The following is a 20,497-nucleotide window of genomic DNA, read 5'->3' on the forward strand; positions in this document are numbered from 1 at the left end:
CTCTCTCTCTCTCATTCCATCTGCCCTCATTCTCAAACCTTTCATTTCAGTTCAGCTCTCTGGCTTTTTTTTTCTGACACCAAGCACAGATTTTTCGGTTTGTTTTCAACAGTTTCATACTTTGGTTCGTTCCGTATTTTAGCCGAAGCTGACAAATGAGCTAAATCCACTTTATCTTTTTTCCCTCAACTTCTTTTTTACTGACAAGTTTTTCATTTATTTATTTGAAAGTCAACACATCAACAAATTAAGCAATTATCAGTAATTGCACATGTATGGGTTACTTCCTCCTTAAATAGTGCAGCTTGGTTCCCCATTAGATTCCTTCCTCAGCACAAACTCTAAAATCTTCAGCTGAGAAGCAGAGAAGAAAAAACTCTCCTTCCTCTTTTTTTGCTGTTGATTTAAAATACATGAAATATTCTTACTAAGTGTACTCTAGGGGTGTAAAGATTTGTAACTGCATCATTTAAAGTGATGATGAAGTTTTTGCCTCTTGTTCTCCATACTGTCTTTAACCAAAAAAAACCCTCTTACGTTGAATTTGAATATTTTACAGAAATACTGAAGTGCAAGTACAACATGACGGATTCTTGATCACCTTGAAAATTGATTGAACTAAGAACCTTTCTAATGTCTGTCCCTCTGTATGCTTTGCAGAAAAGTTATTAAGTACAACAGCAGAGAAAGAAATCGCTCCTGCTCAGACGCCACTGTGAAATCTCGGCTGAGATGTTGACATTAGTAAGCAGCGAGTGAGATCATGGGGTTTGACATGATCCAGGATTTTAGCCTTCAATATGATTCTTGTTCAAATCTAATTACATCAATACTTTTTGATACCATACCAACAAAAATAGAAGTCCTGGGTACCCAATACTGTGCTTTTGTTTTTCAATTATCAAAAATTGCTAGCAAACTGCTGCACACTTCCGGTACTCAAACATTGCCAAGGCACTTGCAGACTGTGGTTGTACACCGATCATAAACGTCACCACCCCCTCCCACTCGCTCCAGGTGAATTCTCCTGATTATATCCTGCTGCGTTCTCACATCAGCTCACTCTGACTTTCTGCAGAATAAATATGAGGAGGCTGGAGGAGAAACTCCGGGTGAAGAGAGAAACATTCAACTGTTTGTGTTCACACATGCAGCTCGCCCTGAAAACTTCAGGAGTTTTGTCAGACTGAATTCTCCGAGTGCAGAGCTCAGTTGTTTGTAAGGAGTAAAGATCTTTTACTTGGATGAGATTGAGGTGTTTTCTGCAGGTTTATTAATCAGATAACATAGTGACTGACATCAAATTAAAAGCATTAATGATGCTGAAATACCATACATAACACCTTTTCAGGTGAGACAATTTCAGCTCATTTTTACCACTCAGATAGCTTTAACCTCTAACACCTCATCAGTTATCTGAGGAATTAGCTGAGTCTTCAGCTTCAAAGGTCTTTGCCTTCTTCTTCTTTGCCTGTTTCTACCACTTCTTCCCAACCACAGACCATTTTGATTGGTTTCTATGATTTGGTGAAAGATTAACCCAGTGCTGGCTGTACAAGACTAGAAACCATTTGACTGGTTTACATGGAGCCTTGACGTAAACTCGATTAAATTCCTGCCGCCAGGTTCCAACATGTGGTGTAAAGACTTTCTCTAGAGGAGTTGTGGGCACATGTGGGTATAATATTCCACATATTGTCCACACTTTTTGCTATATTACTTTCCTTTGCTCTGCATATCCTGCCCTTCAGTTATTTGTTCTCCTTTTGTTTCTCTACCTCTCATTCCTTTTCTTATTATCATTTCCTGTGATCCCTTTCTTTTTCCTCCTTTTTCTAATTTTCTTCAACTTTTTTCTCTCTTCGACTCTGAATAAATCTCCCTCCTTTATTCTTCAGTTTTTTTTCTCTCTCTCTCTCTCTCTCTCCCCCTCTTTCTTCTCTTCTCTCTCCATCTCAGTGAAAGGAGGTCCGTCACACAATTGCATCGAGGCTATTGAGGGCTCAGTCGCACAAAGACTGTATTCAAACCTCTGTGCTATTTTTCAGGATCAGGACTCAGTGTACAATTGCACTTACCATCTGTTTTGTGTGGTGTGTATATGCATGTGTGCGTTTGTGTCAATGTGTGTACCCTTTCTCACCTGAATACAAACACTGTCAAATCAGAAGTGGATCTTTGCAACAAGGTTAGAAACTTATAAAAACGAAAGAGAAATAATTATTTGCTGCTATGATGGTTTGCACAGCTAGGGAATGTGTAATGTACCTTTAAGTGGTGCCTTTACATAATTAAAATACACACAAAGAGCTGAGATTGACTAAACTGCCTTCACTTATCAATATAATGTGTTTTAAAACAATACAATCTATTATTTATTATTATTATTATTTATTTTATTTATTATTTTTTTAGAGAGAGAGAGAGCACTGGTACTCCATTCAGGCGTTTATGTGCTCATACACATCCAACGTGCTAAATGGTCTTCACTCTGAAGGTAAGAAACTTTATGTGGTCCTCATCATGATAGATATTCAAACACGTGTTTGTCCATCTGCAATCACATCTTGTACCTAAACACCACACCTTCACCCTTAACAGATTTGTTTCTAGTATGAGACTTATAGAAGAATAGAACTTTTCTTCATGGTGCTACATTGCAACACACACATTTAATCTGATCATCACATAAATAAACATATGGGGATTGAAACCTTTTTATCTTGTTATTTTGAGATTTTCATAAGGTCCCTCCTTAAACTTTTAGAAAGAGAAAAAAAACATTTAACCAGCGTCTGGAGGCCATAATAATGAAAATAAAGTGGAGACAGGTGTGTGTGAGTGTGTGTGTGTGTGCATATATATTAATATATGACTGTGTGTGTGAGTGTGTGTGTGTGTGTGTGTGTGGATGTGTAAATGTGTAAATGTGTGTATAGAAGTGTGTGTCGGTGCTCCTGTCAGCTCCGCTCCTCTTGTCGGGCCACATTTGGACAAGTGTGTTAGCGTTTCGCTCCTTTCTTGCTGTCATGTTGATTCTCGGCTGTATACCTTTATGTTCTGCTGTCGTATTAACCTATATTAACACGGTGAGGCGGCGTACAGAAACCGCCTGACTCCTCTTCATCAAAAGACGCCGCCGTAGCCGTTTGAGTCTGTCACTTCTAACTAGCTAACGTGTTTTCCTTTACATTCCCAACGCGCTGACGGGTCGTCGGAGCAGGATGCAAACTCCCCAGTGTAATGTCTGCCAGTTTGAAGAGCGTTTGTTGCAGTGCGGTGCTGCATTAAGGAGGCAGATCTGTTAGTGCTGGTGGTGTAAACACTTAACACTGTATATTACTCTGGTTTTAACCTCGGCAGGTTAGCACACTTGTGCAGTTACACACACAAAGAGAAACACACACCTTCTGCTTAAAGGATACACAGCAATATATCAGCTGCAGCCAACACAAATAATTAATCAGTGACAACAAGGCTTCAGTTTGTCTCAAAAAATGCTTATTTTTTTCAACTACATTGTATTTTGGAGAAACAAACCCTTCACATACGTAGAAGTGTCAACACTCTGCTTTGTTTGAGATTGAACGCAGAGCCACAAGAGTTCATCTGCCATCACGACCCATCGGAGCTCCAACACTTACAAATCTAAACCACACTTCTGTCACAACCACGCTGTATGGCTCCAATCAACAAAATTGTACATCTGAGGTTTGCAGATTTTACAGGCAAGTATTTGCAGACTGAACCTAAAGTCGCGCTCTGACGATGAGTGACTTTAGGTTGACAAACTTGAATCCTCGCTCTGACGTTTATTTCATCCAAAAAGAGACACTTCAGCTCCGAACAAAGTCTTAAAAAAACGTGAACAAAAGGTGCAGGTGCATTCAAAACAGCCTTCAAAAAGCTTTTTCTATACGCTGAGTTTAAAAGAAAAGACAACAGCCCTGTAATGAATCAAAGACAATAAAAGACTCGTCCTGAAGGCTCTGCATTGATTGCTGCTTTGCCCGTTTATCTCTGTTCTCTCATTTATTAAAATGTTTTATTCTGCCCTCATTTTCTTTATTTAGCAATAAAAAGTCTACATGTACGATGGCCCTAAGCCTCCGTTGTACTTTTTTATTTGTCTGAAATATATATAACTGAAAACATACAATTTTACAAAGAAAATAGCTAAATTCCTGACATTCCTCTTGGTAAATGAGGAATCATCATACATGCAGGCAAACTCCTGCAGACCGTCTAAATTGCTAAATTGCAGAAAAACCCTGAAACGTTCCGAATGTTTTTTGTACAATAAAGACATTCTGCAGGAGTTTACTGCAAGGTTTAATAATTGAAAACTAATCAAGACACCAGTGCCTTGGACTTCTTTTTATTGTTGCTCTCATATCAAAACAGATATCAATATAAAAAAATTTTACGGGCATTTTTATGAAGTTTTAAAAACATGACAACCCTAGTGTGCTGTACAAATTTAACACATATGTTGTCTCAAGAAAACATTTGAGTCGATGCAGTTGCATGAAATTCGATTGTCAACTTGTGTTTCTTTGTCTAGTTGCTCAGCGTGTGATTGCATTCGCTTGTAACCCAAAAAGACAAAAGCAGAGCAGATGACATTAAGAGTATTTTAATGCTTTTACAGGACCATAAGTTGAGCCACTGATCTCTGACAGCGACAGACTGAAGCCTCCTTTAAAGCAACTTAAAACAACCCGTGGAGAAGTGTCTTTTCAAAAAGTATTTGATCTGCACAGGAGACATTTAACCAAATCCACAAATATAGAGACGTGAGTGCTGCAGTATGGGACACATAATCCTGTGAAACCTCGAAAACAGCAAGTTCAGCATACGGTAAAGTAAATATGAGTGTGTGTGTGAGCGTCTGCACTGTGTGTGTTTTTCTTGCTGTTTCTGACACCTTGTGCAGCGCCGCAGCCTGTCAGACGTCTCGTCTTCAGATTCTCTGACAGATTGGGATGTTAAGCAAGTGATTTCAGCGCGGTTACATCAACACCCCTCCCCCGCCTCCTGCTCCACCACCTCTTCCACATGCTGGAAAAAAAACAAAAAACCAACAGATATTTAAGATGTTGTCAGAGTATATTATAAAGCGTTCCCTTTTCCCCCCTCCCCCACGGCTCACCTGAGGAGGAGCCGAGGGAACTACAGGAGGAGGTCAGACGACGTTCTGTAGTTCACTTTGCCGTACTTTCAAATCAATTCACATTTGCCTCAAGAACAGAACTGACAAAGACGCGACTGTCTATTCTTGGAAACCTGCTACAGAAACCCTGTGATGATGTTTGAAAGACGGAGCTGGGTTCGAGGTCAGCCTGATTCATCAGGGCTGACGTTCACCTTCTCATACTTACCATGTCACAATTTGTCGTCAATTTGATGGAGGTGAGAAAAGCAGTTTTTTTCTGACTCTGACAAGAATACCGTTGAACAGTTTAATCACTCATGACTTTTAATTCTTTTGGATTGCTTGGTCTGAAAAGAAAGAGTTGGCTGTTTCAGTCGGCGCCTTTCACAGACTCGAAAAACAGACAGACAGGGTTAGAATAAATCTACTTTTGGAAAAGTTAAAGTCATAAATCCACCCGCAGATAACTTTTGAGGAGGCTAGAAAGTTGTTTAGTTTCAGATTAATTGTGCCTTTGATCATTGTATGAGTCCATCTGCTCTACTATATTAATATTTCATTTTAAAAAGTATCGTTCGTGTTAAAAACATATTTTTGTTATCTGTCCCCAAAGTGTGTCTTGAAAGGAGTTTCAGGTCAGCATCTCTTGCAGGATGATCTGTGGGGACCTCGTCCCTGTAAATCTTTTTAAAAGTAGAATGAAGGTGTTGGAGGAAGATGCTTCAGGTTGTAGATGTTTTGAAATACGACTTTTCTGCTCTGTGACTCAAGATCTGCTGATCCGTGTCTGTAATTGCTCACTGTTTTATGTCTGTAACTTGTTTAATTGTGTCGTGCCTCTCTTGAAAATGAGATTCTTAATATGAAGGCACCTTGTTTTTAAATTAGCAAACTCCTCCACACTTTCTAAACTCTACAAATACGTTTGCAACTTTTCCGTACTACAAAAATGATTCAGTTAAATATCAAAGAGGAAGAAAGAACAAGAAATTATTCTGAAAAACTGATTTCATGCTTCCTAATGGTTCATTTATTCATTATACATTTTAATTTCCTAAGGTCTGTAACCTTTACAAATCAACTTGTCCATCAGTTGTTTGACTGGAACCTGCGCTCTTTATGCACTTTTACCAACGCACCATGCATCTGCACTTTGTATGTTTTATGTGCTGTTTGTGTTTTATTGTGTATATGACTCTCCCTGCAACCAATTTTTCCTACAGGTAAAAATAAAGTAAGCTCAACCTGAAGGATTCATATTTAGAAGCTCGTCACTTCTTCAGATTATTTGTAAAACTATTTGGAGATTAATCCAAAAGTTGACATCTAGCAGTTTTGAAGCAAAATTATTTATTTAAAATTATAAGGGGACTTGTACAGTGTTTTTGAACATTTATTTGGGTAACCTGAGTGTCTACCAACCCACAAAATATTAAATAAACCCGTCCAGTCTTTTGTTTGTGGTCTGCATAAGTCTTACAACATAGAGAAAAATGCTCTGTTTCAAATGTGCTCTCCTTGTGACATCACAGTGGGATTCTGGTTAAATAAATCCCCTCCCCTCGCCTGGTATCTCCACCCATGGACTCCACCCCCAGCCTTGAACAAAACTTTTGAGCAGGTCCGCCATTTTTATTCTCGCTAGCGAAGGAGTGATGTCTACGGGGAAAACTCAGGGGGGGCTCATTGCATTTAAAGAGACACACACACCAAAACGGAGCGTTCTGAGAGAGCTGGTTTATACAGGGTCACAAACCTCCTCTGATGCTTGATTCATGTTATATTTTGACCAAAGCACAGCACAGATGTTTCATTTAGACCACAGGGGACTGATCGAAAAAGGTGTTCATCAACATGTGTGCCAGGGTCCCGACGCTCACTCCTCTTCCTCGTTTTTAATGTTTATTTTTTCCCTCCTATCGACGGATCATTCCTCTTAATTTTTCTTCGTTGACTTTCAGTAATAAATTTTGGTTTTCACAGCAATAATGCATGTGACACTTAGCAGGGCAACAAGAGTGAGCGCTGTCAGATGGGGCCCCTTAGAGAGGTTTCCTACTGTCATTGCAAAATTTGCACATTTTGGGCCGCTGCTTTGGTTAACAGTTTGTGAGCCCAAGCAGCTGCCTGCCTTGCCTCTTGATAAGCAGCCCCTCTGATCATCCCTAGTAACTTTTTTGCATCACATGTTGTAAAACTGAAAATGTTTAGCGCCTATTCTGATTGGTTGCAGGCTTGCAGTCACTTCTTTCAAGATGTCCTGCCTATTTTAAAAAACTGTTTGCCTGATACAGTCTAGTACTGAAATGCTGCCAATCAATGTTTGTTTACAAGTTAGCCAGTGTGCAGGAGTTTACCTTTAAGCAAAACATGACATCATCTTTATGCACTGACAGACGATCTTAAAATGGCAACATGTCAGTTTGAGGGTTGAACAAAGACCTTTCATTTGTAGAATCTGACCAAAAAGTGGTCAGAAGAAGTCATTTAAAGGGATAAGAAGACTTTGATTCAATTGCTCATCAAAATGCAAACAGTTTTCTTCTCCAATTAAAACGGTCATCTGAATCAGACGGTTCTCTGATCGGGCTGTGGTGACAGGAAGTAGAAAGCCACGAGAAGCAAAGAAAATCACTCCGGCCTTTGGATCTCTTTGCTTTCTGACTGTTTAAAAAACAATAAGCGCAGAAAGCTGCAGAGACAAAAACAGATACTTGGGACACATCAAGACTCACCCCATCCATGTTAGACGCTCCACTCTATTATTACTTACCACAGAAGAAGAAGAGGAGCAGCGGGGAAGCTTCTGAGCGCTCAGCAGGATAAACAGTCGGTTGCACAATCAGCAGCGAGCGTCGGTTAGATCCCTGCCGGGGGACGAAACGTTATTACTGTGGTGGTTTGTTTAATGTGCAGAGAAAATACTGCGAATAGAAACAACACACACGAGAGGAACTCCATTCAATACAGCAGATATACCACAGAGAATACATCACAGGTTAATTTGTCTGTTTTGTATGTTAAATCTCTCGTTAAATATTCTTTATGACTGTTTGATGTTATTTCAAAGAAACGTATATTCTCACTCGCAGCTTTCATTTAGTGAGAAAGTGACAGAAGATCAAAACGCCGAAGGATTGAAACAAGCTCTGACTCATCAAACAACATCTTCACCAACGAGAGCTGCAGCGATCGATGCACAGCAGCACAAAGCTGAGTTTTCATCACCGCTTTCATCCTAGTTGGTTTGTTCAGACAATACCTGATCAATACTGTTTTACAGCTGAATCAGGTGGGCTGCTGGTGGAGTTTAACAACGAAAAAAGGGAGCAGATCCTTATAAAAGACACTTTTACGGAAAGAGAAATGACTGACAACACTGAAAAATGTGTGATTGACTTTATTTTTGTTTTCAATTCAGATAGACACAAGAAGGTAGACACAGCTGCTCTGTTTTCACACGGACTCCTGAAAGGACAGGCGAGTTGCTCTTCTACTATCACAGTGTGACCCAGAACTTCCACCAGATATGTGTAGTCTGGTAGGGCTTCATGCTCCCTCGTCTGTCAACGCCCACAGGCTGCGCTCTCCGACCCGGCACGGAGCAGCACACGTGCTGCAGGTAATTAAAGCAGCACGAGATAATACAATGTATGTGTTATAAAACCATATCAAAACCCTTATTATCACAACAACAAACACATGAAGGTCATTAATCCCAACAGAAGGAGTTGAAGAGGAGTTGACTTGTTTGGATGTCTTTTTTTTTTTTGATTGTTGTTCTTCTATCATGGGTATTACAGTATTATGACGTTTTTGTTGATGTAGTACAGTTAAATATGTTCTAGTTTCAAAACAAAGTGTTTTATTCTGAAAATAGTTTCCGTGTTTGACTTCCTGTCCTGCCCGATCTGCTCTGTGCTAAATTGATGCTCCGTGCTTTGGCAGAAATAGAAGTCTTGTGTATCTGCTGCAGAGGACTCCGTACTGACGGAGATGAGACGCAGTGCAGCGGAGCGTGTAGAAGAACACACACTGAATAAAGTGAAACCTATGAGCTCTGCTGTCGTGGCGAGGTGGAGACGGACCAAACACGCATCTGGTGGAATTTAGCAGCCACACTTTCTGTTACCTAACTGCAGAAACTCAAAAAAATATATATTTTTACAGAAAAAGTAAAAGGCAAGCATAAACTTACTTTCCAAATTCCAAAACAAAGTGAAATCAACGAGGACCCACAGGGAACAACTGACATGGGGAAAATGTTGCAATGATCTGACACAGAAGGGAAGAAACACAGGGGTAATCAGACACAGGTCAGACCAACAAGACACAGGTGAAGACAATCAGGACTGGAGGGAAACACACAGAGGCAGGGAGAAATACAAGAAACAATGAGGGCAAGAACTACAAGATAAGTCCAGAAACACTAAAGACACAAAACTCAAGAAACAGCAATAACACAGAGAAACAAGAGTAAGAAATGACAAAATAAAACAGGAAACACTAAAGACTTATCTAGGGAAGCACACGGAAACAAGAAACACTAGGAAAGAATAAGAACTAAAACAACATAAAAAAATCTAAACTCTGAAATACAAAACTAAAAAAGGCCAAATCATGACACTTCCTCTGCTGGACGGGAGAAGAGTCTCATGAAACAGGACATCCCGTAGAAAGGACGCTGCAAAAGTCCCAGCATAAAGTCTACTTAGGGATGCCAACTTTTCCAGTACCATATAAGGGACGAAATATTTAGTTAGGGGGCACTGATGGTCTAGCGGGCTCAAGTCCGACCTTCAGCTACTTCCTCACGTGTTTTCTTGTCTGACTTCCTGTCCAGGTCTTAATATTCTTGCAACACGGTCCGTGGAAAACAGACTTGACTAGGACCGTATTTGAAACTGGGCGTAGTGGCACTGCTGGCACGCTCGGGAGACAGAACGCGCTTGGTGGGATGAAACTGGAATAAAACTTGAGAGTATCACTCCTCTGAGAGGATTTCTATCCGAGTCAAATCAGATTTTAATCAGCCGTGATGGTTGTGTATTTTTTTAATATTTTGCATTCACTAAACATGGCTTCCTCTTTTTCTCATGTCGACAAGTACTGACAGAGACATTCAGATTCTGCACAAATTGTGCTCTTATTGCTGTTACTTCTTTGAAATGGTGCCTAGAAAATGCTCAAAAAGCTGAAAGAAGAACTAAAAGTCCTCCTCTAAATGCAGCGGACCAAGAGTAAAACATAAGTAATAATAGTCCAGTGTTTATATTGCAGCACTTTCACCTCTTGAAGAATCGTCTAAAAGAAAAAGCCGTCCATTCATTTGTGCAGACTTTGAATAGAATCATTTATGTGCTGATGGTAAATGTTCGGGTTGTGTTTTAAGTGCCTGCATCCAACAGAGAAAAACATATCAGAGAATAATTAGACTCAGTGGCTGAACTCCGGGTCACAGGTTCAAGTTTTCTTTCACATTTCTGATTTGCAAATGTGTTTTCAAAGCGAGCATGTAGTGGCAACATTGAAAAGCTTCAAGAGAAGAGAACTGAGGCTGTGCAAAGAATCCGCTCGCTGCGGTTTGCAGCTGCATCGGTTTGGGGTGTTTTTAGATTTGACACATCGCTTTTGCCTTTGACAAGCTCGAGACAGCATCTAAAGGAAAAACTTGAAAAAGCTCTCGCATATGAAGCCTCAATGGCTCAATCAGCAAAGCAGAAAGGTTTGGAGGTGAAGGGATCAAGTCACATCTCTACTTCTGAAAGGCTGTTTGAAAGCCAACAACAGTGTGAAGACTGAAAAGCTACCAGAGAAAAAGCTGCGGAAGTTTTCACACTGCAGCTCCATCAGATTAGAAAGTGAACACTGCAGATTTGCGGCCCATTTACAGCCTCAAACTCCCAGGAAGTGTTACGACAAAACAGCCGGAAAAATAGTTTTTTTTAATCATACGTCAGACGCAGGATTGATTCCATCTCCAACCCCATTAATGATACAACAAGAAAACAAAAAGTTATTCCGGATTCATGGTGCTACCGCCTGGCTCAGGGCTGGTAGCAAAGAGGGATGAAGCAGTCAGAATCATCTTAACTGAAATAATCAAATATGATAAATAATGTGACGTGTAAGTATGAAGTGTTGGTCATGTCTCAAAAACATAACATGAGTTGTTGACTTTTATCATTTCATTTTCTTTAGACTCTAAAGTTTAGAGCGACTGAATGCTCGAGTGTCAAACACCATTGAGTAAGGATGAGGAAAATTAAGAATCGGCTTTAAAACAGATCAAACAGGGTGCTCATGAAAATTTGTTTTTGCCGTTTCATGTTTCAGCTCCACCAGAATGTCTCTCTTCATCTTTTTCAAATGGCACACCTTTAAATAAAACCAAAGGGTCGTCTTCACTCTTCACAAAGCAAACGGCGGCCATTCAGTCACAAAATGTTAAGTAGCGTCTCCCGAATCTTGTAAAGGAGAAATGCTTCCCTCTTGGCTAGACTGGATTCCAACCTCGCAGATCATTTGCCTGATTTTTCTGGTATTTTGAGAAGTCTGTCTGCTCTCCAGCACCAACAAAGTGACAAAAATCCACACCAGACCCCTCCGAACATTTCATCACTGAGCGTCTCTACATCACTCAGGACCTTTTCCATTGCTGCCCCCTCCCCCCATCTGGTACGCTCCCCCCAAAACATCCATGACATAGACTGTAATTATTAATGTTTGAAGCCTGAGTGACGTCACCCGTCTGTTCCTGCAGGGGGCATGGTGTCCCATCGATGGCGGTCTCCATGCTGGAAATGCTGTCTCAGCCTAACTTTCAGTCAACCTAACGACAGGCTGAGAGCTGGAGGGGTTGGTTCCAACACACCCCCGCTTTTTTTAGCCAGTTTGTTCCTAGATCTACAACTCAGAGACACCTCTATACTCAAACTTTCTTCCCAAGGTGCTAGATCACCGGTTAACAATCTGGCAAAGAGAAGAGGACGAACCTTTAAAGGAGCAATATGTAACTCTGACCCCTAGTGTTTAAAATGAGTACTGCAGTCTAAATTCAAACATTGTAGAGAGCTGTCTCCCTCCCGCCCCCTCCACTCTAGAGTCGATGCTCACGCAGGTTGCCATGTGGTGGACACTGAAGCTTCAGTGTTTATCCAGCTCTGCATCGGTCTGTAAACCTTTCTGCGTTCTAACCTCTCTCCATTTTTCAAAAGCATCTCCAATATTGATCCTAGTTTGAGCACGTTTCTGCTCATGGAGTTTATTAGAAACATGCAGAGGCTTTTTAGGTCGGGTACAATCACTTCTATCTGAACCAGTTCTCTTGCCCGCTTCCATCGCTGCAACACTTGTTGGTTTGACATGATAACTGGTCTCATATCTGGCAAACCGAGGGGTGTCCAAAACGGCCGTGTGGGGGTGCCTTAAGACCGCCTACCTTCTCTGGTCCAAACAAATCCAGAGCATTCAGGACCAGAATCTAAAGTTAGAAGGAGGACATACTGGCTGCTGCATTGTTGTGAGAGAAGCCAGCACTTCAACATAGCATGTTTCCTTAATGTCTGATCATACAGTAAGGTCACTTTATCATTTCACACACTACACATCTCACTGATTGGACCTTTAAGCCGATCACTTAATTTTAAAACTGACCGCGGAAAGAATTTATATGTGTTAAAGGTTATTTTTAGTTTAAACTTTTTTTAGTGCAGGCAGATGACTGAACATCTGTTTAACTTCAAACATTAGATTATTTCTGCTCTAACTTTACCACGGGACATTGGAGATTGTGGTCAGAAAATAACAAACAAAGACCATACAGTTGGGCACATTCACTTTGTACTTGTTTCTGTGTGTCCCCCAGAGGCCTCTTGAATCTGAAGACCGTCTTTGTTCCCAAAGTTTCCATCATGGCGGCTCAGAGACACTACAGAAAAACCCCATGTCTGTTGTTTCACACTTTTTCATTCAGGCTGTCAGTGGTGTGTTTTTTTTTTTAAAGTAAATGAGAAACAGAAGTGATGATTTAGAAAGAGACGGCAAGTTGAATTAAAAACACAGTAAATGAAGTGGAGACGTCTTGTGATCAGGAGGCTCACACTTGATTTAAAACACACCCACCTCACCGTAAAATCAATTCCAGAAACAGTTTGAGACGCAATTACAAAACAGGAGATGAATCATCCCTCCTCTCGGCGCTGCAGTTTGTTTAAAAAGTGAACAAAGAAAGAGTTTAATCTCAAACCTTCAAAATAAATGTCAGAAAACAAAGCAGCAACACGGGAGGCGACGGGAAAGTGACTTCAACAACCAAACACAGACGACTCGCTGTCCGTACTTTATCCCAGATAAAGTTTTTTTTTCAGGTAGCAACAATTCCTCCCCACAAAGGAACACCTAGAAATGTTATATTACGATTAAAAGTACATTGAAATAATTAATAAAATAGGAAACATGTAAGGGCCTTTCAGAGAGGACGCGGTGCGCTGTGCTCGCCACGGAGTAAAAGGGGAGCGCACACGAGCAAAAAGCAACGGCGTCCATTTCTAGGTGATCGAAAACAAAAGAAGGGAAAATATCTACTTTTGGACGCGCAGTTTGTTTGTTTCTGTCCACTGTTCAGTAGAGAGCGCTGATCTCTGTTCTCCTGAGGAAACGAGCAGCGAAGAAGAAGAGGGCGTGGCTTCATGTAATCCTCAGACGACAGGATGTGGGAGGAGTTTCGTCTCGTCCAGGAGCTGCAGCTCTTTAACGAGCGCTTCACCAACACGCCACACATTTCTGCTGCTGTTCGAAACACACCTGGTACACAAACTGTCCGACATCTTTACAAACTAGAGCTCCGATCTCTCCGACGTCCCAGGAGGTCTTTAAACTCGAGCTCAGGGGAGAGAGACGTTTGTTGTGGTCTGATCTTCCCTCCTATTGGACGCGCTGAGGCGATGTCACGTAGAGCTGCGCCCTATTGGAAAATGTTTTAACTTCCGCGCAGCGCACAAGAACGACAAGCGAGACCTGCGCTGCGCTCAGCTCGGAGAGACCCAATGCGTCCTTTCTGAAAGGCCCGACAGTGATTCATTATTTACTGACCTACGGAGCCCCTGAAGTTCAAAAGGGACATTTTTTTTGTTTGCACACAAGTTCTCCAACTCCTAAAACATAATCTTTAATTTTCCAACGTTCTTTCAGAGATTCTTTCGTTCTTTCTTTTCTTTGAGCCACTATTTCTAACTTTCTACAGGATGAAGAAATTCAATCAGAGAATAAAGTCTTCTTTGTCTTCACAGGTTATTTAACCTGTTTACTGCACAAAGAGACAGTAGAGATGTTTTTTAAATAAGTCCGTTAAAAGACGTAAAACTACAAAAAGACGACTCTTATAAAAGAAGAAGTGAAAATCCCTGAACTGTCCTTCCGCTGCCGCTCCGCTCAGAAAACTCAGCGCACAAATGTTTGTAATTTCCAATAATTTAATTTGTCTTCTTGTGATCAGACGAGGGTTACTATGTGACCTCTGTGAAAAATACGCTTCCATTGTGATGTCCCAAAAATACCCATCTGCTTCATTTCAAACTAACACATCAAGCTGTCAGGACAGGTTTCCTTCACAGTTCAGGATGAAATCATAAAGATGACAAGTTAAGGCTGGTGTTTTTACCCGAGCTGAGCACGTGTCTCCACATTTGGGATCAGATGAGTTCCGGCTGTTGGTTTCAATACGTCTCGGTGTCGGTTTGTGTCAGAAGCTCTGCCTGAAGGCCAGTGAACGCTGCACTCATGGAGGCAAGAGGACAACGGCTCATTTGTGGATTTTCACCGTTAAATGAGGACAAGGCGTCCTCGTGCTGCCGCTGACATTCTCAGCTCCTCCTGTGGCGTTGAATCTGGGTCGATGGAGGTCAAAGATGATTTCAGATTCTGATTAAGACGAAGAGGACGTGATTCTGTATCCGGCTGATACCAGATGCTCCACAATGTCACGGCTTTCACTACGCCCAGATACAACTCCTCCACATCTCTGCTACGGGGAGAAAAACAAAACACCTTCCAGAGTCTTCTAAATAGCGTCCTCATCGCGGCTCTCACATCAACCTTTGCTGCCTGAAGTTAATCCATTTTCCTTCTTGTATTTGTGCTGCATCATGTTTCTTCTTTTCTCAGGGAGAAATAAAAGTGCCACATCCTTTGTCTCTTCTCTTCTTTTACCCTTTCTTCAGGTTTCAAAGTAATCTTGGCATGGAGTCGAATAGCGAAATATCCTCTGGGAGTGATAAGAGATGTATTTTTTTTTTGGCTGCCATTGAGCGAAATAATGAAAGGTCCAATCAGTGAGATGTGTAGTGAGTGAAATGATAAAGTGACCTTACTATATGATCAGACATTAAGGAAACATGTTATGTTGAAGTTCTGGCTTCTCTGACAACAATGCAGCAGCCAGTATGTCCTCCTTCTAACTTTAGATTCTGGTCCTGAATGCTCTGGATTTGTTTGGACCAGAGAAGGTAGGCGGTCTTAAGGCACCCCCACACAGTCGTTTTGGACGCCCCTCAGTTTGCCAGATATGAGACCAGTTATCAGGTCAAACCAACAGGTGTTGCAGTGATGGAAGCGGGCAAGAGAACTGGTTCAGATAGAAGTGATTCAGCAAAGAGACTTCATCAGTGAATTTAATTTCCTTACTGGCGTTATTTTGTGTCCTCAAAGACAAAAGAATTTACAACGAATCACAAGGCGGCGGCAGCAGCTACCACCTTGTTTGAACTCTTCAGCTGAATGTTTGACTAACAAACATTTTGCCAAACAGATCTGGTTCTACGTGTAGACTTTGGCTCTGCCACAACCGGTACTTACCGTTTAATGTTGTTTTACACCACAAATGCCAATTAAAGTTTGAATGTGTCAACAGACAACTGGCACTGAAAGCTTGTGGAGACTCACCAGGCAGGATTCTTTGTCCCGGGTGTGTTTCTCCAAACTCTCATGCCAACAGGAAGTGGTATTCAAAAACCAACAGGGAGCTGAACGCACCGTCTTCAGATCCTGTTATCTCTGTCGGCTGATTAGATTTGACTTGGCATCATTAAAAAAAACAGACGGACCAAGTACAGGTTTTCTTTCTTTACCTTTCGCTACAGAAACAAACAAACGTGAAAAAGAAAGAGTCCCGTTTCTTCCTGCACATGTGGAATCAAAATACTGAGCGCTCACTTAAATATCTGCAATAACCAACAGACGATCATCGTCTATCATCCCACGGTGATTAATGTCGCCTGGAATAGAACCAACATCTGGTTAATCCAGTATGACCAGCGCTTAGTGATAAACCATTTCCAGCCAAGACTTTCTTTTTCCTGCGGCGCCGTGTTCACTGTTCAGTGAGTGACAGAAGTGACTGTGTGTCTGCAAAGAAACATTGTTTCTGGTTCATTAGACCCAGAGGAGCGCCCGTTCACCTGTTTCCTGTGAGTCTCAGTTAAACTGTAAATAATAAGTCGCACTGAGGCGTCACTCTGGATCACGTCCGAGGTCGGAATACAGCGCTGCCCGAGGCCCGACCTCGGGGTAGGGCTATGTTTTTAAATACATAATTAGGGCTTGCATTGGGCTGGGTTCACCAAGTCCATGTGACACTCCTCCCTCATCATTCCTGAGCTGTCAATCAGGCCGCGCACGCTGACACACGAAACACCAAACCCAGAAACAGAAGAGCGTGGAGCGGGAGAAACACACACAAAGTTCAACACAGGGTACCGTGTAGCAGCTGGCAGGGGGCGCGGTCCAGGAAGCCACAGGGAAGCAGTCTGTATTAGCAAAGTGTACGACAGGGGAAAGAGGCCAGGTCAGAACTATGCGGAGGTCAGAGAGCCAGACGGCTAGCAGACATGCTCAGGAGCGGGCGCTACAACACGCAGCGTGGATATCGAGTTTTATTTTTAAATTGAAATCTATTCTGTCCAGCTTGACACGTGCCTGCAGTGGGCACCGTCGAAAATAGACCCTGAGCGTACTTGAAATTTGAAGTGGCGCCGCTTGCATGGAGCGTTGATAGGAGTGGAGGCTAAGGGCGCCGTAGTGCGCGATGCTGACGGACTGCGGCGTGCACTGACTATGTGGAAATTGGCAGTTAGTAACTTTCATGTTTTGTTGAAATAAAACAGAATAAAAACGTGTATTTGGTCTCTCGTGTAGTCGCCCATGTCTCTGATATGAAGTGAAAATGATGAAACAGGAAATAAAAAACAAACACAAGGTTTGAAAGTTATCCTGCGGGACCGAAACCAACCGACCATCCTGACAGGAAGCTGAGCACTTCCATGTTTCACTTTTAATTTAGATTTTGGTTTGATTTAATTAAGTTTAAGGCAGAAAAATAAAATACAGAGTCAAAGGTTTCTCTGGTTAACAAACAGAGGCAGCAGAGATCCTCGTGGGGACGACGAGGTGTCTCACTCCTCGGGAAAAAACAGGAAGATAAAGTCTGATCGTCCTTGCGTCGCTCAGTTTGTTGTTTGAACGATTAAAGTTATTCTGAGACGCAGCGGCTCGGCTCTCCTCTGTTCTGACAACATTATTAAAATATGAGTTTATAAAAAGCTGTGTTCAATGACATCACGTGCGTCTGAGGACTGAGCAGGTCTTTGTTTCCTCTCCTCTCTCCCGCTGCTTTTACAGGAACAAGAAGAAAAGAAAAGTCACGCATTGATTTCTCTGCTCGCTGATTCTTTTGTTTGTTGTCTTTACCAGGTTTGTTTTATCATCTCTTCCTGTTAATCAACTAAAATAGACAGAATTAAAGTAAAAACCAGCCGCACCACTTTCTCCTGATGGTTTCTGTCACATTTTAGATTCATTTTATTTCTTTTAAAGACCCGACAGTCCGACGAACATCAAAAATCTGAAGATATATCTGTCGGACGGCTCAGGAAAGACAGAATATTATCAGTTTTTAGATATGAATTTGATGAGAAATATCATTTAACCAACTCGTAAAAAGCAATTTAATATTAAGGAACATTTTCATGGTCAAGAACAAACTTTGCTCAAACAGGCCGTTTGGAGATTTTCCCTTCATGACATCACAAAGGGCAGTAACCCCTCCCCCAGGTGGGTGACACTCCCACAGCTAGGTGTTTGTTCTGCCCTCTGAGTCTGCCTTCTCATCGTAAACAATAGGACATGGAGCGAGAAAGCCCGAGACACCCAAGCCCTTCCAGAGAGGGGGCGTGGTCAGACACAGCTCATTTACATTTAAAGGTACAGACACAGAAACAGCCTGTTCTGAGCAGGGCTGAAATAGAGGGGTTTATAGGCATGATCAAATACAGGATCAGAGTGGATTTAGAACAAGAAACTTCACACACATGTTTTGGGGAGCTCTGAGACTTATTTACACTGAAGAGGAGGAGAATATGTGACCTTTAAATGGAAAGAAAATGGAGCGCTGATAGCCTTGCGGTGACATTGCGCCCCCCATGTATGGAGACTAAAGTCCTCGTCCTGTGTATGTGCGTATGAATCCGACCTCGACCCTTTGCTGAATGTCATCCCCCTCTCTCTCCTCCGAAAATTTCCTGTCTCTCTTCAGCTGTCCTTTCTAATAAAAAAACTACTTTAAAAGATGGAAAGAAAATAAACATTTGTCGACATATTTGTGCAACGTAGACAGTGTGCAGGAGTTTGCCTACAATTTTTGAGAATCAAAAACAAGAAACTTCCCAATATTTGGTGTTGAGGACTTCTATTTTTTTCGTCGATATTTAAACTAGAATCAAATCAGTTTTATGTTCTGGTATCATGACCACCCTGAAGGACACGGGGGGCCATGATGATCACCCCCAAATCTCCCCTACTGAGAAACCTAAATGTTCGGCAGGAATAATGAATAAGTAGAAACACGTCTGACATGTGGAGTTTGAATAAAGGGAACTACAGCAGAGAAGACGTTTGTTCATTTGTGTGAATAACGTGTTTCTCTTTGTCTCTGTTTTCTGGATCTGCTGCGAAGAACTGCTGGATGACCTTGATGGAGAGAGAGGGAGTGTACTTTCATCTGATGTTTGTGTGTGTGTGTGTGTGTGTGTTTTGGAGGGCTTTAAGAGGACAGTGTGTCTGTGTTTTCTGGCAGTGTTTCCAGCCTCTGCTCCACCTCTACTACACGCACACACACACACACACACACACACACACACACACACACACACACACACACACACACACACACACACACACACACACACACTGTGCTGTCTTTTTGTTGTTGTTTTCATCACTGTAGAGAGCATCACATCGACTTTATTCCACGTTCCGGAGTCTCACATGTTTCTTAAACCAAGTGTTCAATCCAAAGTGTTTTCTGTCCCAACGAGAGGAAACATGCTCTTCTCCCTCCCAAACACATACACGAACACTCAGCACACTCTCCAGTTCTCTGTGACAGAGATTTCAGCTCTGACTCAGTTGCTGGTCTGCCTCTCAGTTAAAATAATTATTTTCACAATTCTCACAAATATGAAAAATACCCTGAAAACAAACAAAGTCAGAGTTTACTTTAAGAAAAGGGTCAGAACACACCCTCGAATGCTGCACGAGAGCACGCTGCTACAATGACTGCAGGTAGGAACACCTCTTCCTCTTTCATAAATACAATAACCATCCAGGAGAGGCGGGGTCACACCCTGGACTGGTCACCAGCCAATCACAGGGCTGACACACAGACAACACAGCCACACTCACATTCACACCATACGGACAATTTAGAGTCACCAGTTAACCTAACGAGCACGTCTTTGGACTGTGGGAGGAAGCCGGAGTACCCGGAGAGAACCCACACATGCACGGGGAGAACAAGCAAACTCCACACAGAGAGGCTCCTGTCAGACGGGGATTCAAACCAGGAACCTCCTCGCTGTGAGGGGCAGTACTAACCACTGCAGCACCAATAATTACAATATCATGTGGGAAAAAAATACGCTGCACATTCAGAAATGATGCAATTTCAAAAACAAATGCAGAGAGGGAAATGAGCTGCAAGTGAAAAAAGATGCCATAGAAAGCTGAAACTGCATCAACATCGAACACGCTGAAAAACACAAACAAATCAAACAACTGCAAAAGCAAAACACGGAAAATCCAGACTTTGCAGTGGAAGTGCTCCAGGAGCCATAGACTGTAAATATTAGTGGATGGAGCCTGAGTGACGTCAGCCATCGAGTCACAGCATGGCGGTCTCCATGCTGGAAATGCTGTCTCACCCTAACTTTCAGTCAACCTAACGACAGGCTGAGAGCTGGAGCTGAGGCAGGTTTTAAGCCTCCTGACAAACCGTTACACCGACGCCCA

The 20,497-nt window shown here is 42.0% G+C and overlaps 1 protein-coding gene and 1 long non-coding RNA gene across 3 annotated transcripts in view; both read right to left on the reverse strand.

The window, feature by feature from the left end:
• LOC132990790 (uncharacterized) overlaps positions 1-20,497 on the reverse strand; it is a 527,599-nt gene that overhangs the window by 401,928 nt on the left and 105,174 nt on the right. The window lies entirely within an intron of this gene.
• Positions 8,540-9,440, reverse strand: LOC132991620 (uncharacterized). Its single transcript, XR_009676214.1, has 2 exons — positions 9,354-9,440; positions 8,540-8,771 (listed from the first exon to the last, which is right to left on the reverse strand). It is a non-coding gene; the product is annotated as an uncharacterized LOC132991620 (long non-coding RNA).

Source organism: Labrus mixtus, chromosome 16 (genome assembly GCF_963584025.1).
Source record: "Labrus mixtus chromosome 16, fLabMix1.1, whole genome shotgun sequence".
Taxonomy (NCBI): Eukaryota; Metazoa; Chordata; class Actinopteri; order Labriformes; family Labridae; genus Labrus; species Labrus mixtus.